Below are 18952 nucleotides of genomic sequence, written 5' to 3' on the forward strand. Positions count from 1 at the left end.
GTGGCCAACTGGAGAGTGAACCAGCAGATGGAAGACTCTCCCTCTCTCTCTCTCTCTCTCAATCTCTTTATTTCTTTCTCTCTCTTTCTCTGCCTCTCCTTTGAAGGAGTTAAACTCAGTCATGTTGAAAATTAACATCTTATAATAACACGCCTCCCCTTACCTTTGAGTTTTCTTCAAATCCCAGGAACTGGTTCAAAAGACTGGATGGCCGAGCCAACAAAATAAAGACCAGGTGGCCAGGCCTATGGGATGCTTGTGTAAAATAATACAGCCAGTGCTGAACTCACTGAACTCACTGGCTAAGTACTTGCCAGGAAGAACGGACCCTATACTAAACTTAGAAAGAAAGAAAGAAAAAAAAACCAAACTGCTCACTCGCTTGAATAGTAGCCAATTGTAGGACAAGATGAATTTAGAACACGAGCCTGACAGATGCTGTATAGCTGAACTTGTATGTTCAACTGTATAAAAACCCTAACGACCTTACTGTAGGGGCCGCCAATCCAGCCCAACTGCGCCTGGTGCAGACGTCGGACCAAACTCGCGTCTGAAATAAAACTTGAGTTTGCATCAGCCTCGGCTCCTGGTGGTCTTAATGGATGGGAATTGGATGTTTCGGGTACAACACCTTCTCTCTCTGTGTAACTCTGCCTTCCAAATGAATAAATAAATCTTTAAAAAAACACAGATGCTCCATATTTGCTGAATAAATGCACAAATACACTGCATTCCTAAGACTGGAGAAAGTTGAAGAATTTCCGCTCTGGGCCAAGCAGTTATGGATAACATTGCAGGACTTTTGTTGCTTCTCTGTCCTTTTCTTTAAAACATTGTTTTTAAAAGGGGGCTACCACTTGCAATGCCTACATCCCATAGGAGCACTAGTTCAAGACCTAACTGCTCCACTTCCAATTCCTGCTGGTGCACCTGGGGAAGCAGTGGAAGATGCCCTAAGTTCTTAGGCCCCTGTACCCACGCGGGAGTCCTGGACGTAGTTCCTGGCTCCTGGCTTCAACCTGGCGCAGCCCTGGCCACTGAGGCCATTTGGGGAGTGAATCAGCAGATGGAAGATTTTCTCTCTCTCTCTCTCTCTCTCTCTCTCTCTGCATAACTCTGACTTTCAAAATAAATAAATCTTTAAAAAAAGGGATTTAAAAGTTGTGTGTTGGGGCGGGGAGAGGGAGAGAAAGGTAAATCTGTTTATGGGTTCATTCCCCAAATGTCTACAACAGCCAGAGCTGCGTCAGGCCAAAAGCCAGGAGCCAGGAACATGGGTGGCAGGGGCCTAACTATCTGGGCCATCCTTGTTGTCCCCTAGGGTATGCACTAGTGGGAAGCTGGATTGGACGCTGAGTGATGAGCTGAACCAGGCACTCCCACATGGGATGAGGGCATCCCAAGCAGCGATGTCTTAACTGCTGCACCAGACCTGCTCTTTGTCTCCTGTCGTATCTAACACTGACTCGACTGCTTTTTCCCTTATCACCTTCCCCTTTACTTCCAGCATCCTTGTTCCTTCCCCATGTACCCAGGTGTGGTGGAATGAGGAGGTGAAAAGGTTATTCCAAGATGGCCACCGACAACAGAAACTGCCTGGCAACAGGCCGTGATTGGATGGCTTCGGAAACCACATGACAACAGAGGAAACCACATGACAACAGAGGCTGACTGACGGCAGGCTGTGATTGGATGGTTTCAGAAACTGCCTGGCAACAAGAGCCTGACTGGCAACAGGCTGTGATTGGTTAGGGCATAGACCGCCCCTTGACCGGATTGGCTGGCCTTGGCTATATAAGCAGCTGTAGCAACTGAAATAAACGAGTCTGCGGGCTGCTCGCCTCTGGCCTGCTTTCACCCGACTCCCGGGGTCTGTGTGGTGACTGCGCACCTCTTGCCCCCACCACTCTCCTCCTCTCAGAATGAATCCTCTCAGAACAAATCCACCTCAACATCCAGGCACCTGTGAACTACGCCCCCGCCACCAGGAGTAAGTCCAGTCCTGCTTCCAGCTCATCCTTATTGAGTGCAACCTGTCTGGAGACTAAACCCCTCCAGGCCAGTGGCCAGGCAGGCCTGAAGCGCATCGCTGAAGCTCCCAATGTTTGCAGTGCCCTTGCCTCAACACTTCCAGGCTTTGGAGAGTGAGGAACGCTTGTGCGAGATTTAGGGCAGCTAGCAGTGCTTCCTGTGGAAGGTGTATGAAGGTAGGCGGGGCCTGGTACACGTCCTGGGCTGACCTTTGCCAAGCTTGGGGCTGGGAGAGGGTGTTCCGGGAAAGGGTGTGGCAGGAACAATCCAAGAGACTCCTTTGACCATGCAGGGTGCGTACAGGGTTCAGGGGCATGGACTTCCTAGAAGCCTGGGACCAGTGCACCGTATGTGGGAGGGCTGTTGTGTTTTTCATTTGAATGAGTTAGGCAGTATCCTCTGGTTCTGTCACTGGGCTGAACTGGAGTATTGTAGGGCTGGCTAATGACCTGCAGAAGTGGATGCACTGGTCCACAGATTCATTCAGATGTATTTACTGAGCACTATATGTCAGGATGCTGGACCCCACCCTCATGCATCTGCAACCCAGGCCTCTGGGGTCTCAATGACCCTATTCTCTGCCTCTCTCTGGATGACACCATTTCCTACAGATACCAGGGTTGTAGCCGACTGACTGGGCAATCCTGCAACACTATGAACCATAATATTCCAGTAGATAGGAAACACTGCAATGATTCTCCTCTCTGCAAGAAGTTCTAAAGACTGAACCCAGCTTTGTTGTGATGCTGGTGTGTGCCATGTTTGTTTACTGTTTTCAGTAATAGCAAAAAGAACATCTTTGTGTGTCATATAGATTTTATGTCTAGCTAGCATGATTGCTTCAGGCTGGATACCTCTACTTCATTGCAGTAACATACCATGCCTCTAGTCCTGAATGGTCTTTGGACCCTTGAAAGCTTTACTTAACATATACTAAATTGATCTTCCGTATATAAAGATAATTGAAAATGAATCTTGATGTGAATGGAATGGGAGAGGGAGTGGGAGATGGGAGGGTTGCGGGTGGGAGGGAAGTTATGGGGGTGGGGGGAAGCCACTGTAATCCAAAAGCTGTACTTTGGAAATTTATATTTATTAAATAAAAGTTAAAAAAGATTTATTTATTTGAAAGGCAGTGTTACAGAGAGACAGAGGCAGAAAGAGAGAGAGAGAGAGAGGTCTTCCATCCACTGGTTCACTCCCCAAATGGCCACAATGGCTGGAGCTGTGCTGATCTGAGGCCAGGAGCCAGGAGCTTCCTCCAGGCTTGTTAGCAGGGAGCTGGATCAGAAATGGAGCAGCTGGGACTGGAACTGGTGCCCATATGGGATGCCAGCATTGCAGGTGGTGGCTTTACCTGCTGTGCTACAATGCTGGTCCCCTTCCTACTTGTAATGAAATCCAGCTTATTAACCCTTTCCTTCATTGATCATGCCTTGGTATTGTATCTGAGACGTCATCACTACACCCAATGTTTTCTAGACTTTCTCCTCGGTTATCTTCTATGAGTTTTGTAATTTTGCATTTTACAGTTGGGCCTGTGATCCATTTTGAGCTAACACTTAAAAAGTGTGTAAGGTGTGTATCTAGATTGATTTTTTAAAAGTGGACTTCCATTTATTCCAGCACCATGTGTTACAAAGCCTGTCTCTGCTCCATGGTATGGTCTTTGCTCCTTTGTCGAACATTAAGCTGACTGTATTTATGAACAGGTATTTCTGGTCTCTGTTATCTTCCATTCGTCTACTGACCCATTCTTTGGCCATTCTACATTTTGATTACTGTAACTTTACACAAACATTGAAGTTATATAGTGTCAGTCCTCCAGGTTTGCTCTCCTTTGAGATGGTGTTGGCTGTCCTGAGTCTTTCGATTCTCCATGTAGACTTTGGAATCTGTCAATATCTACAAACAACTTGCTGGGATTTAGATTGAGAGATTTTTTTTTTACTCTAAGGATTGATTTGGGCAGATGTGGTGTCTTGATAGCACTGAGTATTCCTGTCTATGTAGATGAAAGAGCCTTCAATTTATTTAGTTTTTCTCTGATTTTTAAATCAGAATCTTGTTTGTCATACAGATCTCATGTGTATTTTATAGATTTTTACCCATGTTATTTTATTTTTGAGTGCTTATGACTTCTGTGTATTAATTTGATATACTGCAACCTTACTACAATTGCTCATTAATTCCCACAGTAGTTTCTGTCCTTTTAGGATTTTCTACATGGGCAATCATATAATCTGTAAACAAACACAGTTTTATTTTGTCTTTCCCAATATGTATCCCTTATATTCCCTTTTCTTGTCTTATTGTATTATCTAGTACTTCCAGGATCATATTAAAAAGAATGATGAGGCTGGCGCCGTGGCTCAATAGGCTAATCCTCTGCCTTGTGGCGCCGGCACACCGGGTTCTAGTACTGGTCGGGGTGCCGGATTCTGTCCCGGTTGCCCCTCTTCCAGGCCAGCTCTCTGCTGTGGCCAGGGAGTGCAGTGGAGGATGGCCCAAGTGCTTGGGCCCTGCACCCGCATGGGAGACCAGGAGAAGCACCTGGCTCCTGCCATCAGATCAGCACGGTGCGCTGGCCGCAGCGGCCATTGGAGGGTGAACCAACGGCAAGAGGAAGACCTTTCTCTCTGTCTCTCTCTCTCACAGCCCACTCTGCCTGTCAAAAATTAAAAAAAAAAAAAAGAATGATGAAAGGGGTCATCCTTGTCTCCTTCCTGATATTAGTGGGAAAGCTTGTCATTAGGAAGTCAAATGTAACCAATAGGGTTTTTTTGTAGATATTCTTTATCAAGTTACAAAAATTCCCTTCAATTTCTAGTTTACTGAGAGTTTGTAATCATGAATAGGTATTGGATTTTTGTCAAATCTTTTTTCTGGGGCTGACATTTTGGTGCAGAAGTTTAAATTGCCTCTTGTGACACTGGCTTCTGGTTTTAGAGTGCCAGTTTGAGTATCAGATGTTTCACTTCTCATCCAGATCCCTGATAATGTGCCTGGAAAGGCAGCAGAAGATGACCCAAGTACTTGGGCCTCTGTCACACACATGGGAGCTGTGAATAGAGTTCTACCTCCTGGTTTTGGCCTGGCCCAGCCCTGGCTGTTGCAGCCATTTGGGGACTGAACCACTGGATGCAAGATCTTTCCTCTCTCTCTCTCTCTCTCTCTCTCTCTCTAAACCTTTATTTAATAAATATAAATTTTGAAAGTACAACTTTTGGATTATAGCAGCTTTTCCCTCCATAACCTCCTTCCCACCCGCAACCATCCCATCTCCCACTCCCTCTCCCATCCCATTCTTCATCAAGATTCATTTTCAATTATCTTTATATACAGAAGATCAACAAAGTATATACTAAGTAAAGACTTCAACAGTTTGCACCCACAGAGAAACATAAAGTATAAAGTACTGTTTGAGTACTAGTTTTACCGTAATTCTCATGGTACAACACATTAAGGACAGAGATCCTACATGGAGAGTAGGTGCACAGTGACTCTTGCTGTTTATTTAACAGCTGACACTCTTATTTATGACATCAGTAATCACCCGAGGCTCTTGTCATGAGCTGCCAAGGCTATGGAAGCCTCTTGAGTTTACAAACTCCGATCTTATTTAGAAAAGGCCATAATCAAAGTGGAAGTGGATGATATTACTCTCTCTTTTTTTAATTTAATGAATGTATTTTTACATAGATACAACTTTAGGAATACAGTGGTTCTTTCCCCCATGCCCCCCACCCCACTTCCATCCCACCTCCCATTCCCTCTCCCGTCTCCTTCTTCATTATGGATAATTTTTAGTATGTATTTATATACAGAGGACCAACTCTATGCTAATCATAGATTTCAACAATTTGCCCCCATGCCCACACACAATCTATAGAGTAAAGTTTGGGGAGAGAATTTGCAGTCAAGTCTCATATTGCAATTCAATAGGGACAGAGGTCCTACCTGGGGAGCAAGTGCACAGTGACTACTGTTGTTCCTTTAACAATTAACACTCTTTTTTTATGACATCAGTGATCATCCGAGGCTCTTGTCGTGGGCTACCAAGGCTATGGAAGCCTTTTGTGACCATAGACTCCGTTGTTATTTGGACACAGCCATAGGCAAGGAGGATGTTCTCCTCTCCCTTCAGAGAAGAGTGTCTCCTTCTTTGATGACCCTTCCTTTCCTCTGAGGTCTCGCAGAGATCCTCCCTGTAGGATTTTTTCCCCCACAGAGTCTCGTCTTTCCATGCCTGAGATGTTCTTGCAGGCCTTTCAGCCCAACCAGGAAGCCTTGTGGGTTGATTCTGAGGTCAGAGTGTTGTTTACTGCGAAAGTCATTCTAGGAGTCTGCTGTGTGGACCGCTTCCCATGTTGGTCCTTCCTTACTTTTTAAATTCTATTATTTTTACCGGGTACTTGATGTTATTTATGTCATCCATTTTTGAAATTAGACCGGTCTATTTGTTGCCTTTTACATTTGATATGATCATTGTAACAGTGAAGATGGTGTTTATACCACCGATTCTTATGGGTTTGGAGCCCCATGATTAGTTCTTAGGCTGTAGCCTGAGAGGTAAGTCTATATGCCTGTATGTAGAACTAGACTGCTTTACAGTTTCAGACTACCTCCTCCATCTCTTATTCCCTCCCTTGTTTTTAACTGGGATCTTTTTCCAATTGCAATAAAATACATATAATTAACTCTGTATTACATAGAAAGTTCAGCATATAGTGTGAAGTGGAGAGATGAGAGAGAAAGAAAACAGAAAATAACCGACAAAACAAAACAAAAAGGATATACACAGTAAAAAGTAACAATGGTTAACTGTCTCTTGATAATCAGGTCAAGGATTCTTGAAGAAATTAGTTCTAAAAGTGACAGTTTCACTTCTATAGCTTTCATTTTAGTTGTGCTATTAATCCTCACAAATCGGAAGATCACATGGTATTTGTCTCTTTGGGACTGTGTTATTTTACTAAGTATGAGATTTTCCAGCTTGCTCCATTTTGTTGCAAATGATTGGATTTCATCCTTTTTTACTGCTGTGTAGTATTCCATAGTGTACGTATCCACCATTTCTTTATCCAGTCTTCGGTTGATGGACATTTAGGTTGCTTCCATGTCTTAGCTATTGTGAATTGAGCTGCAATAAACATGGAGGTGCAGATAGCTCTTTTGTTTACTGATTTCATTTCCCTTGGGTAAATTCCCAGTAGGGAAATGGCTGGGTCATATGGTAGGTCTATATTCAGGTTTTTGAGGTATCTCCATACTGTTTTCTATACAGTGGCTTTATCAGTTTTCATTCCCACCAACCCTGGGTTAGGGTGCCCTTTTCCCCACATCCTCTCCAGCATTTGTTGTTTGTTTATTTCTGTATGAGGGCCACTCTAACTGGGGTAAGGTAAAACCTCATTGTGGTTTTGATTTCCCTGATGGCTAGAAATCCTGTGCATTTTTTCATGTGTCCGCTGGCCCTTTGGATTTCCTCTTTTGAAAAATGTCTGTTAAGGTTCTTGGACCATCTTTTTATTGGGTTGTTTGTTTTGTTGCTGTGGAGTTTCTTGATTGTTTTATAGATTCTGGTTATTAGTCCTTGATCAGTTATGTAGTTTGCAAAAAATTTCTCCACTCTGTCGGTTGCCTCCTCACTTTCCTGACAGTTTCCTTTGCTGTAAAGAAACTTCTCAATTTGAGGTAATCCCATTTGTTCATTTTGGCTTTGACTACCTGTGCCTCTGGGGTCTTTTCCAGGAATTCTTTGCCTGTTCCCATGTCTTGAAGGGTTTCCCCTATGTTCTCGATAAATTTTGGAAGATCTTACTCTCTATCTCTCTTTCTCTTGCTCCCCCTACCCCTTCAAATAACTAAATAAACTTTAATTCTTTTTGCCTGTACTGATATGATGATTTGCTTTTCCTTTTGCAGCCTGTTGATGTGAATGTGACGGTTACAATAATTGATTTTTCAGTGTTAAAGCAGTCTGGCATGCATGAGATAAATCTCACTTCATTTTGATGTATAATTTTTGTATGCACTATTGGATTTGATTTGCTACTATTTTGTTGAGGATTGTTGCATCTATGTTTATGTCAAATACTGGTGTGTGATTTCTTTTCTTGTAATGTATTTGGTTTTGGTGGCAGGATAATTCTGGGCTCGGAAAGGGCTAGGAATGTTCCCTCTGTTGTCTTCTGAAAGAAATGGTGGAGGATTGTGTAATTTCTTCCTACTATGTCAAGTAAAATTCACCAGAGAACCGATATGGCACTAATGCTTTCTGTTTAGGAAGGTTAATTATTCAGTTCCTTAAGTAGACTCAGTTCTATTCAACATTCAACTGGTCTATTTCTTCTGTGATTTTTTTGACTGCTTAGAACTCATAATGGGAGGTTTTACAATTTTAAATGTTATGTATATGATTAGAATGAACATCCTTTCTTTTTTTCTTAAAGATTTTATTTTTATTTATTTATTTGAGAGGTAGAGTTACAAACAGAGAAAGGGAAAGACAGAGAGAGAGAGAGAGAGAGAGAGAGAATCTCCCATCAGCTGGTTCACTCCCCAAATGGCTGTAATGGCTGGAGCTGAACTGATCTGAAGCCAGGATCCAGGAGCCTCTTCTGGGTCTCCCACGGCGGTGTAGAGGCCCAAGCGCTTGGGCCATCTTCCACTGCCTTCGCAGGTCATAGCAGAGAGCTGGATCGGAAGAGGAGCAGCCGGGACTTGAACTGGCACTTATATGGGATGCTGGTGCCACAGGAGGAGGCTTAGCCCACTACACCACAGCAGCAACCCTGAACATACTTTTATATGGTTTATTTTCTTTCGCTTTTAAGAATCTTTCTTTCTTTCTTTCTTTCTTTCTTTCTTTCTTTCTTTCTTTCTTTCTTTCTTTCTTTCTCTTTCTTTCTTTCTCTCTCTCTCTCTCTCTCTCTCTCTCTCTCTCTCTTCCTTCCTTCCTTCCTTCCTTCTTCCTTTCCTTTCCTTTCCTTTCCTTTCCTTTCCTTTCCTTTCCTTTCCTTTCCTTTCCTTTCCTTTTCTTTTCTCTTTTCTTTTCTTTTCTTTTCTTTTCTTTTCTTTTCTTTTCTTTTCTTTTCTTTTCTTTTCTTTTCTTTTCTTTTCTTTTCTTTTCTTTTCTTTCTTCCTGCACTTATTTGAAAGTGACACAGAAAGAGGAAGAGATAGAGAAAGACAGACAGAGTTCCATCTCCTGGTTCACTCCCCAAATGGCCACAGAAGCCAGGGCTGGGTCAGCCTGAAGCCAGGAGCCAGGAGCTCCATTCCAGGCCTCCCACATGGATGGCAGGAACTCAAAGTTTGTGTCCCCTCTCTTTTCTGACATCACTGTAGGTATGTGGCTGTTAAGAGAGTAGTAAAAAAGGCTCAGGGCCAGTGCTATGGCAAAGAAGGTTAAGCCTCTGCCTGTGGTACCAGCATCCATTTTGGGCACTGGTTCAAGTCTCAGCTGCTCCACTTCCAATCTAGCTCCCTGCTAATGGCCTGGGAAAGCCATGGAAGTTGGTCCAGGTGATTGGGCCCCTGAACCCATGTGGGAGACCTAGAAGAAACTTTTGGCTCCAGGCTTCAGATAGGCCCAGCTCTGGCTGTTGTGGTCATTTGAGGGAGTGAAGCAGTGGATGCAAGACCTCTCTCTGTAACTCTAATTCTCAAATAAATAAACAAATCTTTTTTTTTTAAAGGGGTGTATCCCAATGGTTAAAGTTGCTACTTGGGGCACATGCATCCCATATCAGAGTGCCTGGCTCAAGGTCTGGTTCTGATGCAGCTTCCTGCTGTTGTATACTCCAGGAGGCAGCAGACGACAGCTGAAGTAGTTGGGTTCCTGTCACTCACATGGGAGACTCGGCTTTGGACTGGCCCAGCTAGATGGAAGATCTCACTCTGTCTCTCTCTGCCTTTCAAAGAAAATAAAAATAATAAATAAAGAAACTGTACCATGAGAGCAGATGCTGTGGGCTTCCCAGCTTCAGTCATGTGATGGGAAGTGGAAAAAATCCATCTGCTGAGCCAGACGTCTGGAGACATCCCAAGACAGCAGAGGCATGAACATGAGAGAGGAGTCACACTGGAGTGTTCAGAGTTTCTACTGGAAAACTGGGTACGTGGAATTGTTCCCAGGGTACTAGGTGATACAGGAATCTGAAGATGAGGGTGGAGAGCAATCAGTGGGGGCTGCAGAAGGCCTGCTTCTCCCACTCCCGCTGTCTGCCATGAGTTCAACCTACAAATCCAGCGGCAGAAAGTGGTGTCTGTCAGTCAGCTGCTTCCGTGCTGCTGCCCACAGGGTGTCACCCGCCTTGTGCACATGGGAGTGGCAGGGCAGAGCCCACCTCGCGTCCATGTGGGGCAGTTTGCTCTTTCACGAAGCACCACGCCTGTCAGGCTCTTTCCTGCAACCCAGCTGTGGCACGGGGCCTGGCCCAGCTCCTCATCTCTCCCTGCTGCTCGGGTCTCTAGAAGCAAGGCCTTGAAGAAATTCAGCATTTTGCCTGTGGTTGTCTTCCTCTATATTTTGAGAGGTTAGTCCCAGCGGTTGGGTGGTGTGGGCTGGAGTAGAGTTTTGGGAGATCAATGTCTCCCAGCCTGCGTGGGTTCCCCATGGTCCACAGAGGAAGGGGTTTCTGCACATTTAAGGCCTTTTTCATCTGTCCCAGTCTCACAGTTTCAGTATTCCTCACGCAGACACTGTGTGACCGTTTATTTGGGAGGTGACTGCAGAGTACCTTAGGGACAGGGAGAGTGACAGTGGAGGAAAGGAAGTCTTTTGTGATGCAGTATCAAGCCACTGCCTCTCGGGAAAGCAGGCCAATAATAAGAACGATAGCAGACATGAGCATGAACCAACAGCAGCACATATGAAGTGCTTTGCTTGCATTCTCTATGTCCCTTTTAGATCACGTAGACTGTGGAAGCTACGGTTGTTATTTAAAGTGCCATCATTCTTACTTTTCCATTTTCCACTTAATTTTGCAACAAACACAAGCAAAATGGAATCATTTCTAAGTAATCTTAAAAACACTTCTGAGATGAAGCCGCCCCAAGCGAGGCAAGGTGGAGCTGGTCTGTAGCGCCCCCTTGTGATGGCTGGAATTATTGATTTGTTAACAGGTGCACCAAGAACTCATGTTAGAAGTGATCATCAGAACCCGACTCCTGCACTTTTCCCATGGTGTGAACAACCGGTCCCTGCCCAGTGGTTCTTTTCAGGTGTTGTTCCTCATGTTTTCAGAAAGGCTTCTGTATCATAAGAGTTCAGAAATTGTTTTTTTGGGGACCTGCATTGCGGCATAGTGGGTTAAGTTACTGTCTGCAGTGCCATCATCCCATATGGGCACCAGTTCAAATCCTGGCTGCTCCAGTTCCAATCTACCTTCTTGCAAATGCACCTAGGAAAGCAGTGGAAGATGGTCCAAGTGTTTGGGCCCCTTCACCCATGTGGGAGACCTGGAAGAAGCTCCTGGCTACTTGCTTCAGCCTGACCCAGCCCCGGCCATTGTGGCCCTTTGGGGAGTGGACAAGCAGACAGAAGATCTTGCTCTGTCTTTTCACCCCTTCTCTCTGTAACTCTGCCTTTCAAATAAATAAACAAATTAAATATTTAAAAATTATTTTCTGAATGTTAGAGAAACGTGTGAGATGACAGGAATTTACGTTCTTAAGCTACTATGTAATTAAATGAAGATATTACTCACAAAACAGAAAACACAATCACTGGAAACTCTGATTTCTAAGTGTGTTGTCTTTGTCCCAGACTGTTATATGCGAGGTCATAAAAAAGCTCATCAGAAATTCCTACCATGGAAAAAACTCCATGAATTTTATTTACTTATTTATTTTTTAAGGAAAACTTTTATTTAATAAATATAAATTTCGAAAGTACAACTTTTGGATTATAGCGATTCTTCCCCCCCATAACCATCCTCCCACCCGCAACCATCCCATCCCCTACTCCCTCTCCCATCCCATTCTTCATTAAGATTCATTTTGAATTATCTTTAGATACAGAAGATCAACTCTATACTAAATAGATTTCAACAGTTTGCACCCACAGACACACAAAGTATAAAGTACTGTTTGAGTATTAGTTTTACCATAATTCTCATAGTACAACACATTAAGGACAGATATCCTACATGGGGAGCAAGTGCACAGTGACTCCAGTTGTTGATTTAACAATTGACACACTTATTTATGATGTCAATAATCACCCGAGGCTCTTGTCGTGAGCTGCCAAGGCTGTGGAAGCCTCTTGAATTCACAAACTCCGATCTCATTTAGACAAAGTCATAATCAAAGTGGACGTTCTCTCCTCCCTTCAGAGAAAGGTACCTCCTTCTTTGATGGCCCTTTCTTTCCACTGGGATCTCACAGAGATCTTTCATTTAGGTCATTTTTTGCCACAATGTCTTGGCTTTCCATGCCTGAAATACTCTCAGGGACTTTTTAGCCAGATCTGAATGCCTTAAGGGCTGATTCTGAGGCCAGAGTGCTGTTTAGGGCATTGGTTATTCTATGAGTCTGCTGTGTGGCCTGCTTCCTTTCATGTTGGGCCATTCTCTCCTTTTTAATTCTATCAATTATTACTAGCAGACACTGGTCTTATTTATGTGATCCCTTTGACACTTAATCCTATCTTTATGATCAGTTATGAGCTTAAACTTATCACTTAACTTATTTACTTATTTATTTAAATTTTATTTAAGGCACACAAATTTCATTTATTCTATATATACAGATTCAGGACCACAGTGATACTCCATACCTGCCCTCCTTCCCACCCACACTCCCACCCTTCCTCCTCCCTCTCATTCCCATTCTTAATTTTTACAAAGATCTACGTACAGTGTACTTGATACTCCTAAGATTAACTATACACTAAGTACAGAGTTCAATAAACAGTATGGGCTGGTGCTGCGGCTCACTTGGCTAATCCTCCGCCTGTGGCACCAGCACCCCGGGTTCTAGTCCTGGTTGGGGCACCAGATTCTGTCCTGGTTGCTCCTCTTCCAGTCCAGCTCTCTGCTGTGGCCTGGGAAGGCAGTGGAAGATGGCCCAAGTGCTTGGGCCCCGAACCTGCATAGGAGACCAGGAGGAAGCACCTGGCTCCTGGCTTTGGATCAGCATGGTGCGCTGGCTGCAGTGCGCCAACCATAGTGTCCGTTTGAGGGGTGAACAAAAGGAAGACCTTTCTCTCTCTCTCTCTCTGTCTAGCTCTGCCTGTCAAAAAAAAAGCTTTAAAAAAATAAAAAATAAACAGTATGAAGAAAAAAACCACTTTTGTGTCAACAGTAGAGACAATGGCTATAAACAATCATTGACTATCAAAATGTTTTTGCACCAACCAAAATAAGCCTCTTTTTTTTTTTTATTTGACAGGTAGAGTTATAGTCAGTGAAAGAGAGACAGAGAGAACGGTCTTCCTTCTGCTGGTTCACTCCCCAAATGGCCGCCATGGCCAGCGCTGTGCCGATCCAAAGCCAGGAGCCAGGTGCTTCTCCTGGTCTCCCATGCGGGTGCAGGGGCCCAAGCACGTGGGCCATCATTCATTGCATTCCCGGGCCACAGCAGAGAGCTGGACTAGAAGAGGAGCAACCGGGACTAGAAATGGTGCCCACATGGGATGCCGGTGCTGCAGGAGGAAGATTAACCGAATGAGCCACGGCGACGGCCCCAAACCTCTCTTTTAATTCCATTTTACACAAACTTTTTTTTTTTTAAAGATTTGGTGGTGATAAAGGTGTTTGGAATTTGAACAAAGCCTTCTCTCTTTTTTTAAACTTTTATTTAATGAATATAAATTTCCAAAGTACAGCCTATGGATTACAATGGCTTCCCCCCCATAACTTCCCTCCCACCCACAACGCTCCCCTTTCTCGCTCCTTCTCCCCTTCCATTCACATCAAGATTCATTTTCTCTCTCTCTCTCTCTTTTTTTTTTTGACAGGCAGAGTGGACAGTGAGAGAGAGAGACAGAGAGAAAGGTCTTCCTTTGCCGTTGGTTCACCCTACAATGGCCGCTGCGGGCGGTGCACCACGCTGATCCGAGGGCAGGAGCCAGGTGCTTATCCTGGTCTCCCATGGGGTGCAGGGCCCAAGCACTTGGGCCATCCTCCACTGCACTCCTGGCCACAGCAGAGAGCTGGCCTGGAAGAGGGGCAACCGGGACAGAATCCAGCGCCCTGACTGGGACTAGAACCTGGTGTGCCGGCGCCGCAAGGCGGAGGATTAGCCTAGTGAGCCGCGGCGCCGGCCCAAGATTCATTTTCATTTCTCTTATATACAGAAGATCAGTTTAGTATACATTAAGTAAAGATTTCAACAGTTTGCACCCACATAGAAACACAAAGTGAAAAATACTATTTGAGTACTAGTTATAGCATTAAATCACAATGTATAGCACATTAAGGACAGAGATCCTACTGAGGAGTAAGTGCACAGTGACTCCTGCTGTTGACTTAACAATTTGACACTCTTGTTTATGGCATCAGTAATCACACCAGGCTCTTGTCAGGAGTTGCCAAGGCTATGGAAACCTTTTGAGTTCACCAACTCTTATCATATTTAGACAAGGTCATAGGCAAAGTGAAAGTTCTCTCCTCTCTTCAGAGAAAGGTACCTCCTTCTTTGATGACCTGTTCTTTCCACTGGGATCTCACTCGCGGAGATCTTTCATTTAGGGTTCTGTTTGGTGGTTTTTTTTTTTTTTTTTTTCCCAGAGTGTCTTGGCTTTCCATGCCTGAAATACTCTCATGGGCTTTTCAGCCGGATCCGAATGCCCTAAGGGCTGATTCTGAGGCCAGAGTGCTGTTTAGGACATCTGCCATTCTATGAGTCTGCTGTGTATCTCACTTCCCATGTTGGATCGTTCTCTCCCTTTTTTATTCTATCAGTTAGTATTTGCAGACACTAGTCTTGTTTATGTGATCCCTTTGGTTCTTAGTCCTATCATTATGATCAATTGTGAACTGAAATTGATCACTGGGACTAGTGAGATGGCATTGGTACATGCCTCCTTGATGGGATGAGCAAAGCCTTCTATTTTTCCTTTTTTTAAAAAAGTTTATTTATTTATTTGAGAGGTAGAGTAACAGACAGAGGGAGAGACAGAGAGAAGGATCTTCCATCCGCTGATTCATTCCCCAAATGGCAGCAATGGCTGGAGCCAGGCCAATCTGAAGGCAGCAGTCAGGATGTTCTTCTGGGTCTCCCACTGGTGCCTAAGGACTTGGGCCATCTTCCACTGCTTTCCCAGGCCATAGCAGAGAGCTGGATCGGAAGAAGAGTGGCCGGGACTAGAATCTTCGCCCATGTGGGGTACTGGTGCCACAGGCAGAGGCTCGGCTCACTGCATCACAGTGCCAGCCCCTCCAGAAACTTTCTGAAGTACCATTGTATTTATGTATTACTGAGGGAGGGGAGAGAGAAAACATTCCGTTTTTTCTTTTTCAAAAACGTGGCAGTATTTGTAGCGATACAGTTGTGAAGGCATAGATATGGCCTATCAAGGGGGAGAAGGGATTGTTCTGACTGACAATATGCGCAGGGTCAGGGTTGAGAGAAAAGAGGAGGAGAGAGGGAGGGGGATCTGAAGGGGAGAGGAGGTCAAGCAACGTGGCAGCATAAACCCCTCTGTCCGACCCTCGACTTTAAAAAGCCCTGTTCACAGGAATGCCCTCTGTTCTGTTGGAGGCAATGCTCAAATGTGGGGAATGGGTGGAATCCTTTGTGGCACTGGTGCTTAGCACAGTTATAAGGGATGTGATGGAAGGGGAAATGTCAGCCAGGGCAAGTAGATTTGGAACCATGAGTGGCCAGTAGGGGGCAGCGTTGCAGCGCAGCAGGTTAAGTGGTAGCTCAGCATTCCCTATCAAGAATGCTGATTGGAGTCCTGGCTCCCGTTTCCAACGCAGCTTCCTGTGAATGCACCTGAGAAGGAAGTGGATGATGGCCCAAGTGCTTGGCTCCCTATCACCCATGTGGGAGACTCTGATGGGGTTCCGGCTTCCTGGCTCTGACCTCACCCAGCCCGGACATTGCAGGAATTTGGAAGCAGCTGATGAAAGAACTCCCTCCCTCCCTCTCTCCCTCTCTCCCTCTCTCCCTCTCTCCCTCTCTCCCTCTCTCCCTCTCTCCCTCTCTCCCTCTCTTTCCCGGAGACTTTCCCAGTCGGGGGAGAGCACGTCTAAGGAAGAAGTGCTGGCACAAGTCCACAGTTCCCACTCTGGTCTGACTAGTCCTTGGCTCCTCTTCTGCTTTCTCTGTAAAATGACCCTTTGGACAGTGGGTTCCCATGCAAGGAGCACCTGCCGGAAAGCAATTGTTATAGAGACTCATGGTTTCCTTAGGAGGTTCAGAGCCATGACCAGAGAGGAAGGCTTCGAATTACACTGTGTCACTTCACAGACGCCGAGGCAGAGAGGGAAACAGGCTGAGAAGTCTCCCAGGCCACCTGAGAGTGGCTGGACCTTTTAGATCCAAACATCCATATGCACTCCCGGGAAAGAAAAATACCTTGAGATGTGACCAGAACGTGACAAGGGGCTGTTGGACAAGGGTACGGGCTAAGTGGTGGGAGGGGGTAATGTTACTTTAGTGCCTCCACTGTGTGAGGGATAAGACTCCCCCTTCCCCCACCCCCAGCACTGGATTACAGGGCAATGAGATCAATTTTGGAGAAAGAGCTAGAGAGGAGGTGTCATGAATGCCTGCTGCCCTCCGGGTGTGGTTTTAGAATGGGGCCGCATTTGAGACAGCGCATTTTAGGGTGCCGGTTCAAGTCCCAGCTGTTCTACTTCCTGTCCAGTTCCTTGCTAATGTGCCTGGGAAAGCAGTGGATGATGGCCCAAGACATTGGATTCCTGCCACCCACACGGGAGACCTGGGTGGATCTCCTGGCTTCTGGCTTCAACAGATGCAACTGTTCCCCAGCAGACACAGCTGTTTGGGGGAGTGAACTAACAGATGGAAGATCTCTTTCTCTCTGTCTCCCCCTTCTCTCTCTGTCGTTCTGCTTTACAAATAAAATACATTTTTAAAGTAATAAAACTAAAGAAAAAATAGATCTAGAATCGAAATCATCACAACTTGGGGAGATGGAGTTAATGACGCCAAAGACCTCTGGGAGTGGGGACGGGTAGATCCCACATCCCTGAAGGCTCCCTGGAAGAGGCTGCGGGGCAGGCCACAGAATGAGCTCTAGGGCTTGTTACAGGTGTGTGTCAGCCGGGTGCAAACAGCACAGTGGCCACCAATTAGCAATTTTCTGTAGTTGTCCCCACTTCACCCACTCATCCCCTCCCCTGCCTTTAAAAAAAATAGATTTATTTATTTGTTTGAAAGTCATAGTTGGAGAGAGAGAGAGAGAGAGGAAGGAACATCTTTCATCTGCTTGTTTACTTTGCTGGGCCAGGCAGAAACCAGGAGCAAGGAACTTCATCTGGGTCTCCCACATTTGGGCCATCTTCTACTGCTTTCCCAGGCCATCGCAGAAAGCTGGATTGGAAGTGGAACAGCCAGGACTAGAACCAGCGCCCATGTGGGATGCTGGCACTGCAGGCGGTGACTTTACCCGCTACGCCACAGCGCCCCCACCCCCCAGACTTTCTTATGCTGTTAGACCTGAGGCAGAGAGGCTGAGGATTTGTGAACAGTCCCATGGCCGTGAGCAGCAGCCACGGGATTTCCTGCAGAACCCCAGTCCCTCCAGCAGCACCGTTTGCTGCTTCCATGATTCTGGATCAAGACAGGAGACCAAGGACTGCACTGCAGGTGCCGTGGGATAAATCAAATGGCAAAGCACTTAGGTTCTTTGTCCAGGGGAACGTGGCATTGCTTGGTGACGTAGGGAGAGGAAGCTATGGGACTCACACAGACTCCAGCCCGTGTGGGCTCGTTTTCACGTCTCTCGGGTATATACCTAAGTGTGGAATTACTTTATCATATGGTAACTCGTTTAGCTCTCTGAAGAATCAAAGTGTCAACCAACCTTTTTATATTCCCAGCAGCAATGTACGCGGGTTCCGACTTCTCTGCAGTCGCATTGGCATTTTTCGGTCCATATTTTCATAATAAACACTCTCACCGTGCATGAAGTGGTATTTCACGGTGGTTTTGATTGGCATTTCCCTAGTGATTAATGATGGTGAGCTTGTTTTCACGTGCTTATTGGTCATTTATGTCTTTTTCAGGGAAATAGGTATTTAAATGCCTTGTCTGTTTTTCATTTTTTAGTTGTATTTTTTATATAATTGTTACATTTGTATGTTTGTTACATATTTACGTACTTGAATTCTAGATCATTATTAGATGTATTATTTACAAATACTTTCTCTCATTCTTTTCACTTTCTTCGTGGTGTCCTTTGAAGCACAACATTTTAAATTTGAAGGAAGTCCAATTTATCTCCCACCCCCCCCTCAGGTGGCTTGTGTTTTGAGTATCATATCTAGGAACATAGCCAAATATGTGGTCAGAAGGATTTATGCCTGTATTTTTCCCTATGCATTTTATTGTATAACTCATGGATCTAGGGCTTAGATTCCTTTTGAGTTGATTTTGGTATATGGTGTGAGGTAGGAGGCTAGCTTCATTCTCTTGTGAATATCCACAGCACAGCACCATGTCTTGGGCAGGTCACCTTTCCTCATCTCATTGTCACAGCACTCCTATAAGAAATCAATTGGCCAGGGCTGGTGTGTGGTGTAGCAGGTAAAGTTGCTGCCTGTGACACTGGCATCCATATGGGCACTGATTTGTGTCCGGGCTGCTGCACTTCTGATTCAGCTCCCAGCTGATGCCTGGAAAAGCAGTGGAAAATGGACCAAGTGCTTGGGCCCCTGCAGTCATGTGGGACACACGGATGGTACTCCTGGCTCTAGACTTCAGCCTGGCCCAGCCC

The 18952-nt window shown here is 45.2% G+C and overlaps 1 long non-coding RNA gene across 2 annotated transcripts; it reads left to right on the forward strand.

The window, feature by feature from the left end:
- The first annotated feature begins 1819 nt into the window (after positions 1–1819).
- On the forward strand, positions 1820–11839 carry LOC149128583 (uncharacterized). 2 transcript variants are annotated; one of them, XR_016213370.1, is made up of 3 exons: positions 1820–2207; positions 9844–10574; positions 11164–11839. It is a non-coding gene; the product is annotated as an uncharacterized LOC149128583 (long non-coding RNA). The 2 variants fall into 2 exon arrangements; XR_016213371.1 differs by having other exon boundaries at positions 9844–10153; positions 11164–11836.
- Positions 11840–18952: the final 7113 nt, after the last annotated feature.

Source organism: Oryctolagus cuniculus, chromosome 1 (genome assembly GCF_051225735.1).
Source record: "Oryctolagus cuniculus isolate XC-2025 breed Fujian yellow rabbit chromosome 1, ASM5122573v1, whole genome shotgun sequence".
NCBI classification, from domain to species: Eukaryota; Metazoa; Chordata; class Mammalia; order Lagomorpha; family Leporidae; genus Oryctolagus; species Oryctolagus cuniculus.